Below are 6,199 nucleotides of genomic sequence, written 5' to 3'. Positions count from 1 at the left end.
GTGTATAAGAGACAGGAGCAGAAGTGCAGCGCCAGGGGGGGTCAGGCCAGGAAGGGGAACACCGGCCCCCCGGTGCCTGAGGGTTTTTTCTCTCGCTGGATTTTCAGCCGAGCTCACCCTCCCTCCCCCGGCAGGGATGCTGGCCTCGCTCTCCCCTCGCCTCCAGGCTGTAAATCAGCGGGTGAGGAGAGGCCTGTGGCAGAGACAGAGCGAGCTCAACGCAGCCATTGCATTTTTTTTTCCCCTCTTGCATGAAAGCTGATATTAATCCTAAAAGATGCGAGAGTTGCTACAATAAAGTAGGGGAAAAACCCCAGCCCAGTCCCTGCTAATGAAACGCGGCTCGAAGAGGATGTGGCTGCTTTTGAATCAACCCTTTTTGGGGAGGATGGCTCAGACTGCTCACCAAATCAAACCCAAAGGCAAAACCTGGACCAGCCGCAAGTTACAAAGAGTGACTAATTTCTCATGAAGCTTTAATGATGGCTTTGAGCACAAAAGGATAGAAAACGTTCAGAAGTGATTAGCAGCACTATTGATTGTACATAAAGCACAGAAACTCTCTTAGCATGAATATTTTTCCTTCTTAACTCCTTCATTTTGACAGCCACGCTAGAACATGACACATAAACGGCTGGAAGCAGAGGGAGAGGGCAGGGTGCCCTCACTGGGGAGCAGGCGGGGCTGGAGGGGGGTGTGAGCTGTGCTTACCATAAAGAGGAGACCAAGGACCAGTGTTCAGGGAGATGCTGATGTCTCAGGCTCCTGTCTTGGGGGACCTCCCAGATTTCTCTTCTTACTACCACGAAAAACATGGAACCAGACAAACCACATCTCTTCCTATGAGATCATCCTTACCATCCTTCCCACCTTTTCTCTGAGCGCACAGTGAGGATCTTCCTGCCTTACAGCAGCCCCTCGGCATAGATGACAGCACCAGGAAAGGGTGGTTTGGCCACCAGGGTGCTCCCCCACACCTTAGCTCAGGTAAAGACTCGTTCATGGCCATGGGCTGCCCCTGGCCTGTGCTGGTCCTGATCCCTGAGCCCTTCAGCCAGCTGCTCCTTCCTCAGGAGACAATTTGAGCCTTCCTTACCCCTGTGAGTGAGAAAAGGGGCAGGCAGGGGCCCTGCTGGCCCTGCAGGAGATGCAATCCCCAGTGTATCCTACTGCAGCAAACAGAGCTGCTGGGTGAAAAGGGTTAACAGGACTGGCTTTAAACCCGTGTGGTGAAAGGGGACATTTTCAAGAAAAAAGAAGCAATAATACGACAGCCTGTCCTTCACTAATCGCCCAGGAGCTGTGTCGCTAGCCCTGAGTGGCAGCAGCACCTGCTGCCCCTTGGCTGAAGCGTTGTTGCCCTCCCGGGTTGCTGGGAGGCCGGGGGGCGCTTCCCCAGAGAGGTAGGGGAGGCCGGTACATTAAGCAGCACTGGCTCACAGGCACAAGCAAGTGCGATTACAGTGTGGGAGGTGAAGAATAGCTGGTGCTTTACAGCAAGTTCCAGAGAAAAATGCAATTGTGACAAGCTCTGCTTTAAGCAGCGATCAAGAAATACAAGCTCAAGAGCAGAACCCAGCAAAGAGCGGCATTGTTCAAGGAATAGTAGCCATTGCAGGGAGGGGGAGGAGGGAAAAGAAAAATGCCATGCCTTTGTAAATTAGAAAGCTTTTTTCTCAAGCCTAAAAACAAGATTTCTGTTTAAGATACTGAAAAATCGGCCTCTAACCAGCACAGAGAACAAAGCTCCTTTAAGCACTGGGAAACTGAGCCTACAGCCTTGTGTGCTGCCTAAAAGGAGCCTGTGTTTCTTGTTCACAGCTCGAGTTCCTGGTTGCCCGCAGTGCTCAGGGCCTGGGGAGCTGCCCCAGCTCGCTCCCCACCTGCCTGCCACTGCCCCAGGAAGACACGGGGAAAAGTCATTTTGCCCCTCACGCGGTTGCTGATGCTGACATGCAACAGCGCATGCTGCCGAAGGGCTGTGCCGTGAGCATTTTCTCAGGCAACGTGGGAATGCTTCTCTGATGCACAGTTAGCAGCTGAAACCTCCCTCGGTCGCTATGTTACCCCATCACACCCAAACTCTCCATCACACCCTGCTTACAGCCCCAAACCGTCTCTCAGCCTCAGGTATGCCGCATGAAAAACTGATGTGAGCAGCCCCCTGTCAGGGTTTGTCACAGGGGACAGGACCTTTGGCAGGTGTAACCCCACTGGCAAGGCACCATTACACAGGCGCAGGAACAAGCAGTTAACCAGCTCCAGCCCCCTCTAACACCCCCCTGAAAGAGCTGCAGAGACTGAGGTGAGCTAGCAGCAGCCACTTCGCCAGCATCACTGCAGGAAGCCTTTGTGGCAGGGAAGAGCAGCCTCAGCCCGGAGCCCCAGAAGCTCCCCCCGGGCACCCTTGGCAGTGACACCATCTCAGACTTGGGGCCGTGGGATCACAGCTCCTGCAGGCAGTTAACGCCACCCACCAGCTGCCCCTTGCAGCGTGGGGGGCTAGGGAAGGCGGATGCCGGGACACGCGCACATGGTACTCGCTGGTGACAGGAGAGCTCAAGGCCAACTGGGGACCAGTTCGGAAGAGAGCAGCCAGCTCAGCAGTCTTGCACTGGGCGTGTGTGTGGGCAGAACGGGGAGCGAAGCTGTCGCCCACCCAAAAAGCAGTTGCACTCTTGCAGGAGCCCAGAGGAAGCTCTTACGTGCTTCTTGCAACTGGCACCACAGAGACTGGTGTTTCTGGTAGAACGCGGAGTAAACAGGGGATTTTTTTTCCTGTATAAATAGCAACAGCAGAGTTAATTCATGCTAAGGTGCACCGAGCTGATCTGCCTTCCTTCCTCACTGACACGCCTGGCTGATGCTGGCAGAAATCAGCAGTTATAGAACAGCAGGAAAACCCGTAACCAGCAGCGTGGTGGCAGGCACCTTTGGGAAGCCCTGGCACGTGCTTATGTGCACTAGCAAAAGTCACACACAGCCACTGTTTCATTTCAACTGGGAGAATTTGCCACATATCGAATCGTTCTTTTTTATCTCCTACAGGCACTTTGCCCTTGTTCTGAAGGAGTTAAAACCAGGCAAATTTGACAACTGCAGCCCCCCCTCCTACTCTTCAGGAGAGTCGGAGGGGGTTTGCATGGGCTAGAGCCACAGAGCTGAGAGCTGATGGGTTTGAAGAGGACAAAGGCAGGGCCCTGGCTACAAAATCAGTCAGAGATTAGACTATGGTGCTTTTCTCCTGTTCTAGCTTGAAGAATCCAACAGTGCTAATCCCAGAAAGCACATCCTAGCGTGATTTAGAGACAAATTGCAGTTTCTTTTTTAGGCACCACGCCCTTTTTTGCTCAGCCCAGTTCAACCCTGCATAACAACGTTGCTCTGTCCACAACCGCAGCTACAGGACAGCAGAACTGGGCTGGGATAAGAGAGCAGAAGGCAGGGCTGCTCTTCCTGGGCAAAGGGTGCACCCTTACAGCTGAGCATGTGAGTGGAAACTCCCAGCATGGCACTCAACAGGGTTTAGCTGGATGTGCTTCACGCCCTTCCCTTTCACCTCCTCTTTGCCTGGTCCTCCTTCAAACACTGCTGGGCTTTGCCTTTTCCACCAGGACAGCATCATAGCAGAGGGGAAGGGCAAACGAGTTGGAAACTCCTGTGCAAGGGCACAAAAGTGGCTCAACAGCCAGCACAAAACCAGTCCTTGTCGCTCTGAGGGAAAGCAGACATCAAAGATAAACCCATCGTGCTCCAGGCTCTCGCCAGCACTTGAGAAGAGGTGAGAGCCGAACACTGGAGGAGAGCAGTGTGGGGGACCCCCACCATGGCTGTCCCTTCTGCGAGGTGGATGATGCCAGCCTCTGCAGGCTCAGCAAGGACGTACGGAGCGCATCAGAGCTCATCAGAGCTGCTGCAAGTCATCAGAAAACAACATGCTGCCCTCAGCACTGCTTTCTGAAAGGACATCTGCACACTAACAGACCAAAGATACATTCAGCAGCACTTCTTGCAAGGAGGCCAAGTGGCCATGGGCAAAACCCAGCATCACCCATGTCTGTTGTACCACAAAGTGCTGAAAGCAACAGCAGATGAAGCATCTAGTGCCCGGCTCCAGCTCTGAGCGCAGCCCCGCAGCAGGAGGGATACAAAGACAAATTTCAGCCTAAAGGAGCCTAAAGCTTCATCTCTGCAGAATTACCCACCACATGAAACAAGTTTCATCAAACAGCCCCACAAAACTACTGTCAGCTCAGAAGGGAAGTTGGAAGCAGTCATGCTTCAGTGGCACCACAGGCCTTGGTAGCCATGCAGTAGCAGGCAGGGAACGTTATTTTTCTGTGATTTAGCTTAAAGATATATTTCTGTAGGGCAATCCTCTAACAGAGACTTGAAGAGAATAAATCCCACAACACAGTTGAACTTCTCTCAGTGTCTCCTTAGCTGTGCAGAGAACTAGGGAAGCACTCAGCAGCTCCCACTTCCCTCCTTAGGTGGTTACCTTTAACTTGGCTGTCGTAAATCAGGAAGGAAACCTTGATGTTGGGGCATTTCAAGTTGCTTTATTTTTGTTAATTTGCTCCCTTCCTCTACAGTCAACACTCCTCCATGAGGAAGAGGAGCTTCTTCCATCTCTCACTACCCACAGCTGCTCTGCCAAACATCCTCCCCTCTCCAGTGCTCACCTACTCCTCAAGGCAGTGGATGGCAGCAGAGGCACTTACCTTCTCAATTGCAGCTGGCAAAGCCACAGGAGTTCGGAACAATACTCTCAGGGGCAGAATCCATCTGAAAATGCCTGATTCTCTTTCAGGAAATGCATTGTGAAGAGTTTAATGCTCTAAATAACTTCTGTTTAGGCTTTTTTTCCCTTAAAGCTGTCACCCAACAGGGGACAGATGATGTGTAACACTCCCACAAGTTTAAAGTTTCAATATTTATTGTTGCTTTATAACCCTGCAAGAAATGAGTAGCCTACTATACAGAGGCATAAAGCCTTATGGAAGCACAAAATTGTTTTAAATTTAGTGTGGACACACATTAACCTTCCCTATAAATACAGGCCGAACAGCTGCCTGCGTGCGTGGTGCTACCACAGCCGCCAGAGGAACCTGAGCCCAAGCAGATAACTGTGGGAACTGCAGTTTACTCTGTGCCCCCCCCCTCATCTCCCTTTCTACAAGTAAGTCTGTTATCAGTGCCGTATGACTACTAAATTCCTCTTTCCAGTACTACCCTTGGAAAACAACACTGCGGTAGCTGGGCGGTTTAGATTGTGTCCAGATGGACACCCCCACACATCCGCCTCACGGGAGAGCACTCACCAACCATCAGTGGAAAACTCATTATACAGCTACGAGTGTACCAGGGGCCTGTAGCTGTTGCCAAAAAGTACATTCCAGATTAGTTTTCCCTGCATTTTGCAAACTCATGAAAGACCCCAAAAGGTAAAGTGGCTTCAGCTGCATCAACTCCTTTAGGGTTTGGTGAGTTTTGTTTTTTTTTTAAAGCACTATTGGACCAAAAAAAAAAAATTAAAAAAAAATCCCTACCTTTTATTCACAGAGACCCCCAAAAATCTGAAAGCAAATCCAAAGACCAATCTTTGCTGCCTAAGTAGTGCAATTTGTCTGACTGGGGTCTTTCCACACATTATAGACATGCAGATTCATGAGCTTCCAGCCCTGTCCCTGGAACCCTGGTATCGGAGGGCTGAGCCTGCTCTCCGAGTGCAGGCAGGGCTAGTGCTGCCTGTAGGAACTTCACTGCAAATTTCTTTTTCTTGTGGTGATTCTTCTGTGCAGATGCAAAGCACCATTAAAAAAATTTCTCAACAGAGGCAAGGAACTTTCAAGGGCACTACAAAATAGCTAGTAGGGTTTGGGGTTTTTTTTAATGGTAAAGAAACAGAGAAGAAAATACAGTTTGTAAGGCTTTGGGGTAATTAATTTCCTTGTCACTTCCACAGCAAAGTCACAAGCTGCCACCTACTATTTTGTACCTTGCAAAAATTCCTATCAGGTTAAGAAGATACAGGCAAAAGCCAGATGTGAGGAGTAATTCTGGCAGCAAGTGATAGCATCTACAAAGTAAGGTTTCTAACAGAAGCACTCTCAACAGAAAGCAACTGCAATAGCAGAATTGAAACATGAAGTTAATACATATAAATAGAAAATTCAAAAGTTACAGGATGAAGCTG

Source organism: Athene cunicularia (assembly GCF_003259725.1).
Source record: "Athene cunicularia isolate RWA chromosome 10 unlocalized genomic scaffold, athCun1 chr10_part1, whole genome shotgun sequence".
Classification (NCBI taxonomy): domain Eukaryota; kingdom Metazoa; phylum Chordata; class Aves; order Strigiformes; family Strigidae; genus Athene; species Athene cunicularia.
Note: the sequence above shows the minus strand (reverse complement) of the source record.